The sequence below is a fragment of the Ambystoma mexicanum genome, chromosome 2p (genome assembly GCF_040938575.1).
Source record: "Ambystoma mexicanum isolate Mex_15411 chromosome 2p, UKY_AmexF1_1, whole genome shotgun sequence".
Classification (NCBI taxonomy): Eukaryota; Metazoa; Chordata; class Amphibia; order Caudata; family Ambystomatidae; genus Ambystoma; species Ambystoma mexicanum.
The window spans coordinates 610,721,430-610,741,466 of record NC_090923.1 but is presented as its reverse complement, the minus strand read 5'-3'; the positions used below and the strand labels follow the sequence as shown (position 1 = coordinate 610,741,466).

Below are 20,037 nucleotides of genomic sequence, written 5' to 3'. Positions count from 1 at the left end.
TGGTTAAGGTTGTAGAGGCAGAGTTAAAGGACGTGTGATAATTTAAAGACTTTGAAGATCGCAGTGACTTTTTATGCATCAGCGCAGACAGGAGCGCGGAAGACTCAGCATTCTGTTTGCATCCAGGTCCATAAAAACAGTTTTTTTGAACAAGAAGTTTAAAGAAAAGAGGTTTTGTGCATATCTTTATTTTTTAGAGTAAAGACAGACTGATGTTTTGTGAACACAGTTTTTCAGCCACTCTAAGGAAAGCTGTATTACCTTTGATTTGGTGAAGCTTTAATGTTTCCATCCTCTGGGCAGGTAACAGAGGATTAACAGGTACAAGAGTTATTCAGCAGTTCATTATACCTTGAAGCCAAAGTTAAAGTTGATTTTGTATGTTGACTGCATAATCTTTGCTTCCTTCCTTGCTGCAGATATCCTGAGGGTCCAGAGGTCTGGAAGGAGTCTGTCGTTTGTTGTTTTTTCCACATCCCCTTTCCCCCCCCGAGGTGTGGAATATTTAGCTGTGGAAATTATTGGTTGAGTGTTTCACATCTTAGAGGGTCTGTCGGGTTTCAGCAGCTTCCGCAGATCATCAGACAAGATTCAGCCTTGTCTCTTGAATCTAACAGTGTTAAAATTGTATATGGTTTATGGTGACCAAGTGGGTCACGGATATAGGTATGTAGTGAAATGTTTTAAGAGAGAATGAGACTGAATGTATGGTAGGAATGAATTGTATGTGACTCGATTTTCAAAGATTGAATTTTATTGTGAAGGTGTATTATATTTGCTGATTACATTTTTCATGATTGTAATAATAAAAAGCAAAGTTAAACTTTGGCTGAGGCCTTTTGGTATGTATAAAAAGATAAATGCATGTGATCTGTCATCCCCATCCTACTGGTCCAGTGTTGTGGTTTTTTTGATGCATTAGGTCATAACCAGAGTGCTTTGCAACAGAAAAGGTAAAGGGGTGAAAAGATGTAATACTAAGCCCATCTATCTTCCTGTCTGTTGTGAATCGAAGGGTCTTTCTGGTTAATTGAGCTCCCTGTGGTACCTGAAAAAAGCAGGTCTCCCTTGAAGCTGTAGCGAGACCATACTTTTGCTCGCTGCCAAGGCACATACTCTTACCTTCTGAATGGGGTCCCCTGCAGGGATGACTACTGTAAATACATAGTCCCAGATATAGCGCTTCACTGCCCTTAATACTGTGACGCAGGAGCTGGCTTCAGGTTGACACATTGCATATCAAAGGTTGTTGGGATTTCCTGTCTTCTTTGTTAAACCTCTACAGACGGGCCCCATGTGGGCCTTTTTTGAAGTATACTCTATTAGTATGTTAATTATGTTAATTGCTGCCACCATCTGCAGAGGATAAACAAACAAACAAGGCAGATCCATGGAGCCTTTGATAATTAATTAGGCTGGCCATGGCACGAGGAAGGGTCTGGCCCTCCCCCTTCTGAGATGCATCATATACTCCACTTGTCAGATCCCAACTAAATATTTATTTATTTTATTTATTTGAATTTTTATAGCGCACTACAGCCCAAAGGCATCGAGGCGCTGTTACATGATATAGGGCCTCATTACGAGCTTAGCAATAGCCGTGCCCATTTTACAGACACAGCTACCGCCAAACTCACTACCTGCACCGGCACCCGCGATTGGGGAATAACCGTCCCATTATGATTTGAATGGGCTGGTAATTGGCCATTCGCAGGTGGCGGTTATGCCGGGCTCCCGATCCCCATTCTGCCCTAAAGTTGGGGAGCATGGTTGCACCAGCACCGTTGATAACGGTGCCGGTGCAATCACGAGTTCTGCTCGCGGGTGCCGGTACGGCCACCTGGGCAGACCAGGTGGCTACAAGTGCACCCTCGGGCAGAACTCCTAGTATGGCGGTATGGTAACAACGGTGCCGGTAGCCATACCAGCGCCATTGTTGCTTTACCACCATACTCCTAATGAGGCCCATTTTCTTGTTTACAGCAAGAAAGAATACTTGGATCATGGTAGTTGCTCAGGGGTTACATAGAGCATACACTTACTTTATTTATTTGCATTTATTGTTGTCATTACACTTACATCTCATCTGATGAGGAGCACAGTCAAAAATAATACATTACAGATTTCAGATTTATTTCAAATCCAACCTTGGAAAGACCAAAGAAGGGATGCTATGTTTCTACAAATAACATTGTCTTACTCGCTTTGCGAAAGGCAGAGTGTGTGAGTCAATCCTCCTAATATGATGTGGAAGGGTGTTCCAATGGGTTACAGCCATGGTGGGGAAGCTTGTACCTCGAGCTCAAACTCTCAGAGTCTTGGGAATGACAATTCTATTTGTGTAAGCCGATCTGATGGGTCTGGTTGAAAGAGGTTTGACAATTCTTTGTGCCATGTAGAGAGGAGCAAGATTATGGACGCATCTATGAGTAAGGGCAAGAGTTTTAAAGGTGATCCTTTCTTTGACAGGAATCCAGTGGACCATTTTCCTGGTCTCAGAGATATGCTCCCTTTTAGAGATACCTGTTGCGGCCCAAAGAGCATTGTTCTGTACTATTTGGAGCTTAGAAATAGTTTTCCAGAGCCTGCAAAGAGGGCATTACAATAGTCCAATCGGGGACCTATTATTGCTCTTGCAATGGTGAGACAGTTCTGTTTTGATAGGCAGGGTTTAGCTGAATAGAGCAATTTGGAATGGTATGCAGAGGGACGAGCAATAACATTGACCTGTCTGACCATAGTAAGTTTGGAGTCTAGAAGTACACCCAAGGTGTTAACAACCTGGGAAACCTTGATTGGTGTGTTAACAATCAGGAAAGAACTGTATTGTTTATCCAGTCTTCCCATAGTGGCAGGGGATCCAATAAGCAGAAGTTCATTTTCTCAATGTTAAGGCAAAGCCAATTTTCTGCCATCCAGGTTTGGATAGTTGAGTAAATGGAATTGATTCATGTCGGACTTGTAATCATCAGTAAGGGGGATACGCACCTGTGTATCATCCGCATATTTAGTATATGAGATGCCAAAGGCGTCCAGAATTCTGAACAATGGCCTCGTGAATAGGTTATATGAGGTAGGTGAAATGCAGGATCCTTGTGGAACACCACATTTAATGTTGCTTGGGTGTGCAAAGGCTGAGTCAGAGAAGACTTTCATACCCTTTTCTGAAGAATGAGGTGATCCAAGCACAAGCCTTGGGGGATAAGTGTGCCACAGAGGGGAAATGGTGGCAGAGTGTGTTATGATCCACCAATCAAGGAGTAACAGGAGCACTGGTTTGGCTGCATCACCGAAATCATCCATTTGAATTTTTAAGTCTAACAGTGCAGTTTCGGTGCCGTGTTGTGGGCCGAAACAAGACTGCCGAAGGCCAAGAGTTGGCTGGCTTCAAGGAATTTTTGGATTTACAGATAGGCTGCATTATCCAGGATTTTGAATATGAATGGAACTGTAGTGATAGGTCTATAGTTCCCTGGGACCTTGGGGTCAAGCAAGAATTTCTTAAGGAGAGGGTGTACCCAAGCTTCTTTAAGGCCAGTTGGGATATGGCCAGACTCAAAGGATGCATTAATGAAGGCTGTGATGAAAGGGGCCAATGTGGGGGCACAGTCTTTAATTAGCTGCGCCAGAGAGGGAACACCTTTGCAGTAGAAGGGTTTAATAGATTTGAGGAGTGCCAGGACTTCAGATTCACTCATTTCCTTTAAGTCAAATGACGAGGGTCCCTCAGATCCAGGGTCAACATACTTTTAGCTATGTATGTTAGCAAATTGTTGGCTGAGAGCCTGTTGATGTGCGAGAATTTTACTTTGTAAGGTATCAAGTTTATCCAGCAAGGCAGCTTGGATATCATTACACCAATTAGTGTCCCTAAGGAGAGTCTGTGGGGGTTTGATGGGGGATTCCAACTCCCTAAAGATGGCAAAGATTTCTTTAGTGCCTGATTTAGCATTTGCAATCTTTGTATTAAATAAGGCAGCTTTATCTTTAATAATGGCCACCTTATATTCCTTGGCGACAAAGGCCAACTTAGAGGCCACATTTGGTTTAACTTTCCAGGTGGACAGAGCTTTCCTCTTCTTGGCCCCGAGCTCAAGGAGTTCCTGAGAGTACCATTCATTGGAGTGCTTGAACCCCTTTGCTTGCTTTCCTAAGCGTGAGGGGCGCAACGGCATCCACTGCTTGAGTGTAAACAGATTTGAATGTACTAGCGAGGACTTCAGGGTCAATGGAAAAAGGGGGCTGAAAGGCAGGCCCCAAGAGGTATGGAGTGAGCTTCTCTTTTGTGAGCTGACGAGAACTTCTAATGAGAGCAGATGGGAACGGGGTCACTTGCAGGAGGACAGTCTATGTGTATGTTGTGCGGTGAGCATAGGAAAATGTGTGCGGAATACCCCACACATTTTCCAGAGGTTGATTACCACCATTCATTTTCATTTAAAATGAAAGAAAAGTCCAGGTGAGCGCGCACCCACTGTGCGGATGTTCGCATTCCTCACATGATGCCAACCAGGGGTTTAAGCCCCACCCCATTTCTTATCAGAACTCCATCTAGTCACCTGTCTCTAGCCCTGGCCGGCCTTACATTCTATTGGCCTAAAGAGACCCAGAACCTGTGGAGCTCAGACAAGGCCAGTAAAGACTGGCAGCTGACTCCCAGCGGGCCAGGCAAAGAGGAGCCTGGGGCTGATTGTGCAACTTCTTTCAAACAAGCAAGTGCCCCTGGCACTAGAAATCCTGTGTATCAGCAGTTCACTTTGTCCCATGAAAGTCTCAGATGTTAGCCCGCAATGTATCCTATAAAGATGAGTGAGGCGGTACCACACAGAGGACGTAGGGGAAACGGAAGGCTGAAGTTTGATGGAACATAATTAGGCTGTATTCCTGGACATACATACAACCAGGTCTTTTTGAAGGACATCCCCTCCTAATGCAAAAATATTTCTGTCCTCAGGCAGCACCCCCGTAGACCTCTTCTAAATAGCCTTGGAGATCACCTGACAAGCTGTCCTGAATTTGCAGGTTCTTTTCTGCATATATAATATGTGTGACCACAAATATTTTCAATTTGCTTGGCTCCTGTATCCCACCAGAATCGCCTCCTGGAAAGCCTGTAAGAGCTCTTGAATTCACTATAGTCAAAAAAGACAATTGTATAGCCTTAAGAAACCCTGCAACTGCACCAATTAAGTTCATGTAGCCCATAGACCTTCTGCTATCATCTGACCAATCTTAATCCTCTCTTACTTCCCTGCCATCTGTTCAGACTTGGCGTGGGGGTGAAGCCTCAGGCCTCAATAAGGATTTTACAAGCAACCAAAATAGCAGAAAATGGCTTGTTAGTCACTTTTCCAGAACTTACCTACCAACCTTATATAACATGTCATGGAAACTATGAGGATTTTTTGTAAGTTTGATCCAGAACTATGTGTTTTCCAGCTGTGTAGTATTTCTGAATGAAAAGCATGTCGAAATTGTGGTATCCCAAAGCCGCGTAAAGCTGAGAATATGTCACTTTGTCTCTTGGCATTTGTGTTCTGTGACTCACTCCTCTGGGTTACAAGGGTGCTAAGATTTATTTTCCACCTGTGAAATTGCACGTGAAGTGGCAAGGTTTTAATTTCTTTTAATTGCACTGTAAGCAAGCATTAAATACTGCACCCCTATTTGCTAGATTAAATCTCCCGCCAATCATCGTTGTGGTGACAAATCATTAAAAACATAGATGTGTTGAAAAGGGAATATACATAACCCTATTTGATAACGTTCCCTTGCCAAACAGTGATTTGCATAAAATGGAAAACTCTCACAAACAAATCTAAAATGGTAAAACGGAGATAAAATACAAAAATCATTTTGTCACCATCCCCAATTCCACAAAAAGTTGTCTAAGTGGTCCCCAAGAATAAAAGTAGAAGAATACTTGTTTTTTAGAATGAAAAATAAGGGACATACATCAGGACAAACATTCCTAGACTGTGTTCCAACCATTCTGATTGGCAGAGAAGAGGTCAATCGTGACCTCTGTGTGCCAGTAAGTCTTAAGAAACATCATGACTCAAATATGATCCGCCAGATTGATATTTGTCGAACACACAATTCTTATACGAGTCCAAGAATCATTTGCTGGAAGGCATTCTGATCAGAAACCAAGGGTCGGAGGTTAACTCAAGGCTGATGCCTGTTGGGGATTGGAATGTCATCCCATTTAAATAGTCACTGCTGCCTAATTACTGTTTTAATATGATTGAAGAGTCAAAGTGTAGTAATAAATGTAAGCAATTTGGAAAAGTAAACTCTTATCAAGATGGTACTGTAAGAATATCTATTTATGCAGCAAGATACAAGGTCAAAACAAATAGTACCATCAAATGCAGAAATCCAGTCCAACAAATCACTCTAGTCTTATCCAACAGATACTGAGAAGCGAAGCTTTGTTATAGGCTCAAGGATACCTGTTAATGAGACAGAGCCCTAAGTTGAGAAGCAGAGGCTTTGTGATAGATGTAAGACTCATTGGGAATAATCACCTGCCAACAAGGTGGCACATACGACACATTGGATGGTATCCAGTGATAACATTGCACAAAATAAAAAGGAATGAATTTACAAAAATGAAAAAAAAATTGCAAGAAATAACAGAGTGGGTAAAAATACCTAAAAAACCGATTTAGGTTAAAATTGGGATAAAGGGGAGGGAGACATTGAGAGTTTAGAGGTGGGAGAGGTAAGGGGGCTTGGGGAGGGCCCCCACGAAAATAGGTATTTTTATAATGTGCTCTCTAAAAGGCATTTCAATATGTTCTCATGCTATATTTATTACACTTTGTCACTGTATGTCACTGTTATTTCTGCAGTAAAGTCAAGCACATTGGACACAAGGACTGGGAGCTCCATAAAAGGTAAAAGCAACTCACAGATTGTCCAATACAAGAGAAGCTACAGTTAAAGTGACTGAGACAAAGATAATGAAAGCTTTGAAGTCCCTGAGGTATTCCGTTTGGAGCAGCGATATGAGACTGGAGAGGCAAAAGTGCCTCTTGGATCTCGAGAAGGAGCTGGGAAAAAGTGGCGCCTGTAAGTTGTTACATTGCAATCAATTAAAATGTTTTATCATAATTGGGTTATATTTGTTGATTGACAATGTAAATATCACAGGGCTCTAACTTAGAGACCTTTCCAAGCATGCAAGGATCGGATTTAGAGACGTTCCTACTCTGAGGGTCTCTGCCCTTGTAACAATCAGAGTATTAGGGAATTTGACTATAGTCCCCTCTTTGTTTGACAGGTCACTCTCATTAAATTCTTCCAAGTCTGAAGAGCTGTGTCTTACGGAACTAGAGTGGGAGGGAGAGTAGGATATGAGGTGGACATCATCCAAGTATGTGGGATTGTGATACTGAGACCCTACTTTTCGGAGTGCTGATGACACTGTGGTGCTCCCAATGTGAAGGACAATTATGCTGTAATCCTGGAAGTTGGTAGAGCTCCAGACCCCCATGTACTGTGGGACAGGTCTTCCAAGTCTAAGGACTCCGAGACACTCCTAGTTTGAGACACCCTCAAACTATGCTATGATGATAAATTCCCCTTGTTTTGGGGACTTGTCCATCCTATTCTGTGGGTCTCTAACTCTGAGACCTTTGTCCCATGAGGGAAACAGGCGCTCAGACCATGCTACTTTGAAGCGCTCTGACTCTGAGTTCATCCTAGTTTGGTGGTTGAACCTTGGGGCACTCCTTGGCTGACAAGCCTTTAGTCTCCTAATGTTAGAAGCTCCAACTTGGTAACTCGCTTTGCCTGAGAAGGGATGGCAATTAGACCATCCTGGTCTGTACGTTCAATCTGAAAACTCACCTAGTCATGAGGAATGGCACTCTGTGGTCTTTATAGTCTGAGTGGTCGCAATCTTAGATGACTTGTGTCTGAAATCTTACCAGCCCGAGTTGGTAAAATGTGCCCTGTCTATGGCACCATCAATGGCTGATAAAGACATATTTAAAGTGACATAACCTTTTAAGAGAGATTTTGATGAGCTTGCTATTTGAATGATTGGAGCTAACACGTCTGTTGCCACCCTTTCTATTGGGAGATAATTGAACGCCACACTTATCAAGTGTGCAAGCACCGAATCCAGACTTTGTTCTTTGCCATTTGTTTTTAACTATTTTAATCAATGTGGTTTTGACAATTGCCATTTTAAATGTAAGATCAAAAGCACAATAATGCAGAGAGAATCCTAGGACTGGATCTAGTCCGCCTGGGGCTCTGCCTGTGACTTGACTCTTGATGACAATCAAGGGTTTGGGGGTTGCTGGAGAGTGCTGTGTGCTGAAATGTTTTCCATCAGGAATGTATCTTGTTTGGAAGTTGCAGGGCACGCATATGTTTCTTTTCTTTACTAACAATATGACTGAATTTGAATAAAATGAGTCTCCCCTTTTGTGGCTCTTCTTAAAGTATGTTAACTATCTTGCATTAACAATCTCCAAGCTGGGGAAACATGTCTGTGATCGTCAAAATACACTTTTGAGAAGTCTGTCTGTAGCTTAAACAGCTACATGCAAAAAGCGGTTACTTCATATATTAACACCCTTGGTTAGTGCACCAGCCAATAAGGTTGCTCCAAACACGGGCTGAATCACACAATCTAAGCCCGGCTTCCGGGCATGGCATGTGCTGGACACACCCACCCTCCTGCGAGTGCAAGTTTGCCTATCACCCCGTGTTAGGCAGAATCCTGTGCAGTGCCCTTAGGGACCACTACACACATTTAAGACCACAGGTGGCAATACAAGTTTTACCTTTGGTACAAGCCTGTACTACTAAGTTATAGTGGTAGCGGTAGCAGAGCAGCCAGGCTTATCTCAAGAGTATATGAGCAGTAGCAGAGATTACACAAAGGGACCACAATTACTGTGACTCAAGCAAACACTGACTCAAGTTTTCAGGTAAAAAATATAAGTACATTTATTCTTAAACCATCAGTTATAGACACAACACCTCTATTCAACTTTAAACAAAACCACACGTTAAATATACTACAACTAACCAAGTAACTTTGTACAGTAAGTCTCAAGGTAAGTACCCTGTTTTTGAATGAACCGGTGATATGAACAAAACACGATACCGCGGATACGGTTGTGATCACTTTTTGACAGTTCAGTCTACTAAATAAACGTGTATCCGTGACATGAAATGCCACCGGGGCAAAAACACACTTAGCGCCTGAGATACCCAGAGGGAGTTGGAGGCAAAAATCACAGGCAATATTTAGGTTAGGCAGACAGTATCGAGAAACACTCAGAAACAGGAGTTCAAAAGTCAAAGGGTCGGAGCCAGGTTTAGATGACACCGGAAGCCTGTGCCGAAGATCACACCGTTAGACATTTCACGATTCCGTATAGCCCAAGAGTACTTGAATATTGTCAATGTTCGGAAGCAAAAGTTATAAGAAGGAAGGAAGACAAGGACGAGCCTTGGAGATGAAGAAAAGGGGTTCACCCAGTTTCCTCAAGTAGAACCAAGTACCTCATTTCCACGATGCAGCTGGAGCCCTGGCAGTTGTTCCTGTTGGTTTCCCGCAGACCCACGATTCTTGGAGCTTTGTTGTGAAGGAGGACGTCTGAAGGGGGTCTGCACCACACAGGGATGAAGCCAGCAGCACAGACAACGAAAATGTGTGCTCCTTAAAAACAGGAGAGGCTCAACAGGTGGCTATGTGGACCACTACAGCAGTATGCAGCGATTTCGACCATGGTGGAGATCTCTGGCTGAAGAAGATGAGCTGGTTATCCCCACCAGGCTCAAGGGAAGAAGACTCTGGACTGGATCTTCTCTTAGTCGTTGAAGGGAAGATAGCTCAGGACTGCAGCAGGGCTTCACCGGGACGGGGTAGTTGCAGCAGCCGTCGTTCTCTCCGCTTCTCTTCGGTTCCTTGTAGTTCCAGAGGCGACTCTGACTTCTAGCCCAAGAGACCTGCCTTTTATTTGCAAAAACCTCCATTCACACAGCCTGGCTGTCAATCATGCAGCAGGGGGGTTGCCCAGCTGGGACAACCACCTCAGCCAATCATGGCAAAGTGTGACTTGGGTTTCCTAGGATACCCTGTGCAGGGGGTGACTATACCCCTCCCTCACATTCAGCCCACCTAGACACCCAGGTGCCTTGAGGAGGGCTTCTCTGCAGAAACCCGGCAAAAAGACGGTGAACAAAGAAGGCGAACCTAGTTTACCGTGCAAAGTAAAACACAAGAAGGACTTTAACAAAAAGAAATGGCGAATTAACCCAACCGGAGCCAAAAGAAAGACGATTTGGTCAAGCGGGTTTATGTTCGAGGCTAATATAATAGCCAAGAACAGTACCACGTTTATCTAATATAATCGCGGTAGAAAAGTTAGGGTAGATACCACTGCCACCAGCCAAGTCTAAATGTTAAAGAGCAAAACAATGCTCAGGGAGGTACAGACAGAAAAGGGGCACCGATTAACCCTTTCCAGTACTCCATGTAAAATGGGGTGTACTGGGTCTGTGGTAAAAATGATTATGCAAAGTAAATGGCAACTTTACCTTTCTCTGGGGGACAGTAGTCAGCCCCAGCGAAATGGAGTCAGAGGGAAGTCCAAAAGACAACCATGGGTTAATACACTGAGGGTGCCGTGTAACCCATACAAGAACAGGGGCACCTGGAGGGGTGTGCTCCAGTGCCCAAGATCACACAATGAGTAAAAACACATAGGCCAAAACACATGTAAGAGTGGAAAAAGATGTACACTCTTACCAGGTGGAAAAAATAAACTCCAGAAATCCAGCAAAGCCGCTGGGGGACTCACTAGGTGAGGAAAATTAGCCCTAGAAGGAGAATTCTCCCTAACACCCCACACACCTTACCTTCATTTTCTCCCCCTCATGTCCTGTCACCCTTTGGCACTGCCCTAACACCGATGCCTTAACCTTTAACCCCCCCACCAACCCCACCTCTGTACCTTTGCGTGGGTCCCATTAGCCACCAGCACCATTGCTTCCACTTCTGCCATGGAAATCAAAGATGGACTCCGAGCAGAGCCCTGCATTCCAACTCAATGGCAACCAGTCGCTACCCCAACTCCCCAACGACCGTGGCGAATGGAGTGCATGGGCTGTCTGTTTTTTTTTTTTAATTGCTATTAGCACCTGCAGGTTTAACAGAGGGCGTTCACAGCAATAATCAACCGTTGGGGGCTTCACCGGCTGCTAGCGGGGTGATTATTTCTTAATTATGCCATATTTTATGAATGTTTGGTTGGAATCAGTAAATCCTCTCTAATGAGATTCCTCCACGTGGCTCCTTCTTGCACTGTGGCTAAAAAACTTACATAAATCAATGCGGGGGTGGGGTGTGTGTCTGTGTATGTGTTCTTATGTGTGCGTGTATGTGTGGCTGTGTGTGCTTCTGTGTGTTTGTGGTGGTTTGATTCCTGGTAAGGATGCCTCAGCCCATCAACCTTTCAGGTCTGGTACATTGATTGCGGTGATTTTAATATCTTTCATCAAACACCAAGACATCATTTTGTTTGTGGTGTGGCCTATACAATTGGTGGTGCATTTAGAACCGGCGGCCTGTAATGTCACTGATTTAATCCTTCAGTATTTCCCTAACCAGTTCTTGACAGGCAGCATCCTGAGTCTTGCAGAGTTTATCTAGACGTGGGTTTCGTGGAATCTGAAAATGAAATGTAAGGTGATTAAAGAACACAATGTCAGCCCGTAAAAATGGTTGTAAACATACATTTTAAGTATAAGGTATTATGTGCTGTAAAAAAGCTAGCAGACGTTTTGGAAGCTCCTATTAGTCATCATAATTGTGGTAATGATGATTCAAATTGGTACATACAGATTATCCCTGTGTAATTGGAATAATCATAGTGATATGGATTGTGGCGGGGAAACACTGTCATTCTTTGTGTAGGAGACATTGTGTAATGAGTACAGATCTTAAGCTCACTTTTCTCGAGGAATCATGCACAGAGCCTTAGTTGTATGAACCTGTAACTATGTCTTATATTGTGTTGATATCGGCAGCCAATCCTACTCAATAGGAAGCATCCAATAGTTGCACTCCTCTTTAAAAAGACAAGTTGGCAAAATGTAAAGAAGCATTTGTGCAGCATTTTGCCAGCAGGGCGCCAGATCTGGGCTCCTCGAAAGCCATGGCTGCACGTGCAGCCATGCCCTGTGGGCCAAACAGGGTCGGATTGGCCCCCCGGCCTTTCGGCCTGTGGCTAGGCCGAAATTGTCCCTGGGGAGTGGGGGCCGGTTTCTGGCCATGCCTGGGCCGGTTTAGAAGAAAAACAATGGGCCTCATTACGAGTCCGGCGGTAACCGCGGCGGTAAAACTGCCTGGTTACCGCCGGATTCGTATTACCATTCCGCCTCCGTGATTCCTGGAATTACCGGGGCATTACAACCCCGGTTTTCCAGGAATCACGGAGGCGGAATGGTGTTAATCCCCATTCCCATTGAGTCCTATAGGACTCAATGGGAATGGGGATCATGGAAACACCGGCAGCATTACGAGATGCTGCCGGTGTTTCCTCGTCCGCCTGCAGGCGGGCGGTGTTAAACCCGCCAGGTCAGACCTGGCGGGAACATCACCTCCCGCCTGCAGGAGTCGGGATCAGGCGGTCCGGAAACAACGGTGGCGGCGGGTTTACCGCAATTTAGTGTACTTAGGCACAGTGCTATTTGATGCCACTTCTTGTTTTGTCAAGGGGTGAAAGGTTGTGTTTCATCACTTTCCGGGATGTCACTTTGGGGTGGGGCCAAACAACATCACTTCTGGTGTTGTCATTAGAGGTCAAGGGTCGTGAGGGGTGGGCCACTTTTTTGAGGCGAGTGGTAGGCAACTTATTTTTGGGTGACCAGGCCTATTTCTTGTCCCAGTCCGACCCTAGGCATAGAATAAGACACCGTCCAGGATCTCTCACTGCCACCAGTAGAATCTCTTGCTCACAACACTCCATACGTTCTCTTGATGACATCACAGCAAGCAACATAATTCATGGCAACCGGTAGTCACCACACATGGCTTTATGTGAACATTTCTACTTGACATCTTTGCATTTGTAAATCAATGACTACGAAACAGAGCTCAAAGTAAAATGAACATCATACATTTGGCAGTGAAATGAAAATAATATCAGTTGCTTGACATTGACTACCCTTTGGCTTCCAGCATTGGCTCTGCCGGCCTAGAAGTCATGCTAATGGTTCTCATTATGCAGCCCTCTAGATGATTTCGACATCCTCTGCATTATCCCTGCCTGCATAGTCAGTGGTGAAGGATCATGGGAGTTATATCTGTGTGCGGAGGAGGGTGGCATCATGAGAAACCATGTGCCTCAGCACCAAAATGCATTTAAGTGAAGTAAAGCTTGCATTTTCCTTTCTTTGCATTTGTTGTTGTGCATGTGTAACTCTGTGTGCAGTCTGCTTTCTCTGTATGCAGGTGGAGTGATTCATGGATGCCTCCGATCTCATGCCGTTTCCCTGCAATTGCGGCAGTTAATAGCAGCTGTGGGGCTAGAAATAGTTCTTCCTTCCCTCGCCGCAAGTCGTTGCCAGCGTGGTGCACTTGTGACGAGGAAAAGGCAGAAAAATCAGCGCAGGTGAGCGGCGCTGGGAGCACAGGCATCAATTAAGCAACAAGCCAGGAATAGCGGAAGTGACATCACATGCCAGAGATTTCACAGGACGATTCATCCAATGAAGTTTGACCCCAGAGACATTACAGGAAGTGATATCACATAGCCTTTTGTATTGACTATGTCCTGGGAAGTTATAACACAAATGAACACATGCACTACAATAATCGTAAAATGAATACAATAAAAAAGAGTACTGAAGCAGAACAAATGTTTTAATAGCCAGAATTAACTAAGTGGTGGCCTCAACATGCCATGTGGGCAATCATGATATGCTGAGGGAACACGCAGCAGGACTATCCCAGAGCATGCTTTCCGAGGTTTATCACATCTTGTATGACCATATACACCCATAAAAGCCTCACCTCAGGAGGATAGCTCAGGGGCAACGTGTTCGCCTTGGAAGCAAGACGACAAGTAGCAACACAGATTCGATCCCCGTGTCCGCGCTTAGAAACCTTTGGGTATTAAACGCGTTATAAATAACCTTTCACATCATATCCCCAGGCCGATATACAGCTGCACATGCTCCCATAAGCGCAGTTCCATGTACCACGGTACTGCTATCCTATCAGACCCTTCAGTTTATAGCACATTCGCAGTCGTCAAAAGCACTGTAAAATCAAACGTTTAATCCCCTGCACAAAAACAGCCGTTTTTTAAAACAAAACACCAAGGGCCAGATTCTAAGAACTTGTGTTGGTGCAAGATATGAGGTAGCATATCGCAAAAAAGGAGCAGCCCTTTCCATAGAGGGCATCTGAATGAGTGCATCTAATATGCCCCCATTCGGATGCCCCTTTTCAACCCTTGGCGTATTTCATCCCTAAAGCGCAAAAGGAATGCACCTTTAGATGTGGAAAAACAAAGGCTTCCCCCTGCACTTGTTTCGAATAGGCACAGGCGAATGAGCATTTCATGACATGGTGACAGCAGAGGTATGAACCGCTCTCTAGCATTTCTAAACTCAAACAGGGAGCAGGGAGCCTGTAAAACATTAGTGCCAGGAGAGAAGTCCTGACACTAAACTATTCAAGGGTGCTGGCCAGTGCATCATTTTCACTACAGCTGTGAGGAATTCGGCCATCCACATGGTGGGTGTGCGCTCGCCTGAGCCTTTTGAAAATTGTAATTAAATGGAATGATGGGAGACCAACCTCAGGAAAATGTGAGGGGCTAATCCAATTACATTTTCCTATGTTCACAGCACGCCAGACGCATAGACCTGTGTATTCTGGGTAGACACGGTTTACTGGCACAGTGCACGCTGTCATATTTATATTAGAAAGGAGAGGAGCAAGCCTCACCCTGCCACGGCCAGCCTGATTAACCAACAAAGGCTCAATGGATCCACCCGGGTCTTCTGTTATGCCGTTCTGCTGGTGGCAGCAATTAACATACCAATGGAGGGCACTTCAAACAGAGGTTAACAAACCAGACAGGAAACCAAACAACCTTTTATATGTAACTGTGTAACTGTGTCAACCCGAAGCCAGCTCCCACCCTCAGTATCAATGACAGGGAGCCGTCATGTCTGGGACTGTGTTAATAGTAAGCCACCCCACTAAGGGGACCCCATTCATAAGGTACGAGAATGTTATTTTCAGGAGCCAAAGAGTCTGGTCACACCATAGCTTCAAGGGAGACCTGCCGCTTTAACAGGGACCACATAGAGAGGACCATTAACCAGAGAGACTCTTTGAACACAACTGACAGGAATATGGGTGGAACTTCGGGTCACAAGGGAGTGTGGCCAGATCTTTCTGTTGAGAGAAGGATTCTGTCATTTTAGTTCTGTGGCACAGCTTGTTCCTGTTTACACCCCTTTACCTTTCTTGTTGCAAACCACTCTGGTTATGGCATCTCACATACAGGAGTTTATTGGTAGAGACCCCAGGATTGGTTCATTAAAGTATACTTAGCCTACACCAATCGCTGTGGCCCACTTGGCTTTAAAAGAGGGCTGAGCACCTCATTGAGCAGATCAGCGGAAGACTCTGCAAGAAGCAACAAGAATAACTAATCCTTTGACCCTGGCTACAGGTACAGTCTGCCTTACATTGTCCACCAGTGAAGTAAGCCCAGTATATCCAAAGAGGGAAGCAAGATCCCTCCCCTAAACATCTGCCAGGGAACAGATGAAAATTCAGAACTCAGAGGACCCCCTAGCCGCTGAAGAACCAGTACCAAGCCAGCACACAGCATGCCCTGTTAGGCTCTGCAGCAAGCTTCCTGGATAGGAAGCACCAGACAGTCTCTGAACCTACGACCATGGACAAAGCAGCTGCCTGGAACACACTCCACAGCTGTGGGCCACCTGCCTTAAAGGACGAAACAAGCTCATCCAAGAAGCTGGGAGAAGTGCCTCGAAGAGCATCTACCGAGGTCCATCTTAAATTAAATTGTCGGGCCAGTTGAGTCCCTCAATCTGAAATCGACGGCAACACTGACCATTGTCAATTCGCCATCGCTTAAAGACATCTGAGACGTCTCGACCATTGCTTTAGAACTGTCGATCAGCACTGAAACAATGATTCCAGACCCTGAGCCGCAGTGTAGGTCAGCCTGCAGCCATTTGTCGAGCTTCGCTGACCCAACCGTCTTGCCGCCTTATACCCGCAGCTGACTCCCATCTCAAGCTCTGTTGCAGAAGCCTGCAAAGCGCCCTGAAGCTGACTCGACCCCGTCGAGCAACAAGAACATCTACAGCACAAAGTACATTGTGGTTCTGTCACCCTGGTCTTTCCCAGAAGGCCCCTAGAGACATTTTAAAACCCATATTAACCATATCGACTACTCTCCTGTCAGTAGCCACAGTGCATCCCTTTTCCTTCTTTGAAACTTTCTGTCCTCTGCATTCCCTTACAGGGTGGGTTGTATTGTGTGGTGTTGTTAGACTTGTCTGTTATGATATAAATAAAGTAGATATTGTTGATACAACCTTGTCTGGACAGTCCCATTTTTCATTGGGTAATTGTATTTTTGCTGTGTTGCAACTAACCAACGAGCCACGACCTTACAGAGATAAGTCTGCCGTTCCGTTTCCACAATTGGACACAGAGGTTTATAATTCCAGAAGTTGATTTGTCACATACACCTCAGGAGCCTGGAAATTAGCAGCTGCTCTTTGAGTATGGGGTGAACATCTGTTTTCCAAATATGAGGCATTTGAAAACAGGGCATCCTCTGCTCTATTCTTACTTAGATGCTCCATGTTTTGAGAATCAGGGCCGAAATCTACATTTTAAAAAAAAAAATAGTCACAATCTGAGGGGGGGAAGGAGAGAGCAGGTCAGTATTGGCCCACAGCCAGGGGGGTGGCGAGAGGGAGGAGCGGTGCTCAATAAAGCAGAGAGCGAGTGATGGGCCTGAAAGAGGGAGCGATGGGCCTGAAAGAGGGAGCCAGCTGCGGACCGGGAAAAAGCATGAGGGAAGGGCATGAAAGACTGAAAGTATGAAAGATGCAGATGGAGCGGGAAGGAATGAATGGCAGGAGACTGAAGGAGCAACTGGAGAGTCCAAGGTGTGAGTTGGGAGCGAGGCAGGAACTGGGGAGTACGAGTTGTGACTTGAAAGTGTGGCAGGGTAGTGAGTATGCACATGACTGGCAGAGTGCGAGGTTTGGGAGTGTGAGGGGTAGTGATGATTGGGGGACGTGTGGGTGCTTGCGGGATTGGAGAACATAGAAGGGGAATATTTGCACCATTACAACTGATGACGAATAATACATTTAATTATATAAAATACGTATGCACATTGAACCAAAAACCTGGAGCTAAACACTGTTCTGTCAAGCTGGGGAAATCTGGGACTTCCTATTAAATTGATAAAAGAGACCACATACAAAAAGTGCAAATGATGGCAATCTGGTCCTCTTGTACCCTCACACAGGCTCTTTCTAGCAACCTGGCCTTCTTGTACCCTCACACAGCCTCTTTCTAGCAACCTGGTCCCCTTGTAGCCTCACACAGCCTCTTTCTAGCAACCTGGCCCTCTTGTAGCCTCACACCGCCTCTTTCTCGAAACCTGGTTCTGTTACACCCTAGCTATTTAGCACCTTACAGCCAATAAAAAAAGCGCTGCAAAAATGCTTCAATAAATACAATTTGTGCCCCAAAATTTGCTTTTTCATTGCCCGAAAATATTCGCTTTCAAGCCGCAATATCCTGGCCCTTAGTGTTTTTTGTTTCTTCTTTGAAATGCAGTGTTGCAGGTTTGGGCTCATTAACTCTATATAAAGTGGCCATACCATGATGTGATGCATTTTTTTCTGTGCCCCCCTCCACAGGCCACTGTATTGTGTGGACGCATTCATCGAGTTTATCTGTACTTTTCCCAGTACCCAGCAAGAGGTCGAATAGAGCTGCTATCGGCATGTCAGTCACCTGCAACATAAGATGTGAGGTGATGTGAGCTGACATGACATGTAATGTGTCCATTTAACGTCATTGGCTTGTCATTGGCTTGTCAACTTTACGTTTAACAAGATCCCTTGGGATTTTCTTATTCTGTTGTGCACGCCATATTGTGAACACTAGATAACGTTACAAGTACAGCACGCTCACATTGTCCCTTCTGTGTCACCGTTGTCCCATACTTCATTCTTTTTCTGATCGATTTGAACGGTTGTGTCTCCTCGCTTCACACATGCCAAGACGTTTCCTTAACAGCATCACTTCTTTCACTGAACTCGAGCATGGTACGCGCTTTTCCATCGGCTTCTTTGCTGCCAAATCACTAATTCATGACACCTCTGCAATGGCTCACTTCGTTCCCATTGGTGTTTTGGTTTGAGGAAGTGCAAACTAGATGGGGAGCAACAGAGCGTTTAAAAGTAAAGGGTGGGGGATCCAAGGAGAGAAGGGGAATCTCTGGTGCTAGTATAGGGAGGCGCAGGCAAGGACGAGGGCTAGCAATGGGATCAGGTATGAACTAAAGCAGGGTTGTCCAACTCCAGGCCTAGAGGTCCAGAAACATGTCGGATTTTCAGTATACCACTCATTAACATTCATGAGATAAATTTGCATACACGGATTCTAAATGTATGCAAATGCCTTCGCATGAATAGTAATGAGGGGATATCTTGAAAACCCGCCACTATTACGGCCCTCAGGGCTTTGATTTGGACAACCCTGGACTAAAGAGTTACTACGTGAAGAGGGAAGTATTTTTCACGCTGATATACCCAGGGAGGATTTTCTTTCTCCAGTCTGGGTTGGCATTTCAAGAAGACTTGATTGCTTCCATTGACCTTTTGGGATGTTTTGGGTTCCATTCTCTTTATGTCCTTCTTTCTGGTGCTGTGTTGCCTTCTTCGGATGTTGATCCTCTCTGTCAGTTAACAATGTGTGTTATTTCTTAACACATTGGACCTCATTGCCAGCTTATTGGAATTTTCGGCAGAAATACCGCCAAACCTGGATACTATTACTACTACATTTATTGGCCATACATCTCCCAGTTTATGAGTAGTGGTAATGCATGGTTAATACCCATTTTAGAGACTGACAATACTCCATTAGGAATTTTGAGCTTTACCCATGGGTAGTAGTAATTACATCTGAGGTCAATTCTCAATTTTTTGCAGGTTATTTGGAGGACAAACCTCCGGCCAAGCACTGGAGTTTTCACCTTCAAGTTGCTTCCAACCTCCGAATATGGTGGTGCTTTAAAATACTAGTAAAGTGGAAGTAATTCTCTTATGGCTAATTTACCACCACTTTTAACCACACCACCAATACTTGTGATGAGGCTGCCTGCATGTAATGCAGCATTTTCGATGGACATTATGATGATGATATGACCATATGTGACCAGGGGACTTGGACGATACAGCTCCACTAGGATGGGACTGATGTGGTGGTATTTACACAATTCCTTCAGTGGCCATTGGGTCGAGTCTGCAGAAGTGCTGTTGACGATACTGTAGGGAAAAGGGATATCTTTGAACAACAAAACACTACTTGACACACCCAAGACACAGGATGTTTGCAATACCCAACAGAACTTTTGGTCATCAACCTTTACAAATGCACAATCATACACACAGAAACCCTAGCCCTCCCAAAGGAAGTATGTATTGCTCAGAGTAATGTCTATGACAACATTGAAACTCATATAGAACTGTCACAATTGCTAAGAAACATTACTTTAAAACAGTTGTGGGGTCATTTGGCCTATGAAAGACCAGGCTAGACCACAAGTCTATTGTGCCGTTCTCCCTTTCATCCACCACAGAACTTGATCACTCTACAATCAATAACTGTAGAGTATGTGATTTGTTGTTGAAGGACTTAATAAAGATGATCACCAAGGAAGCGGGTCATTGCACTACTGACTACGACTCAATGATCCA

The 20,037-nt window shown here is 44.7% G+C and overlaps 1 long non-coding RNA gene across 1 annotated transcript in view; it reads left to right on the top strand.

Annotated features, from left to right (window-relative positions):
* Nucleotides 1-20,037, top strand: part of LOC138566611 (uncharacterized) — a 693,756-nt gene that overhangs the window by 310,208 nt on the left and 363,511 nt on the right. Inside the window, exon 3 of the long non-coding RNA XR_011301977.1 lies at nucleotides 6,858-7,077. This is a non-coding gene — a long non-coding RNA (uncharacterized lncRNA). The remainder of the gene's footprint in view (nucleotides 1-6,857; nucleotides 7,078-20,037) is intronic.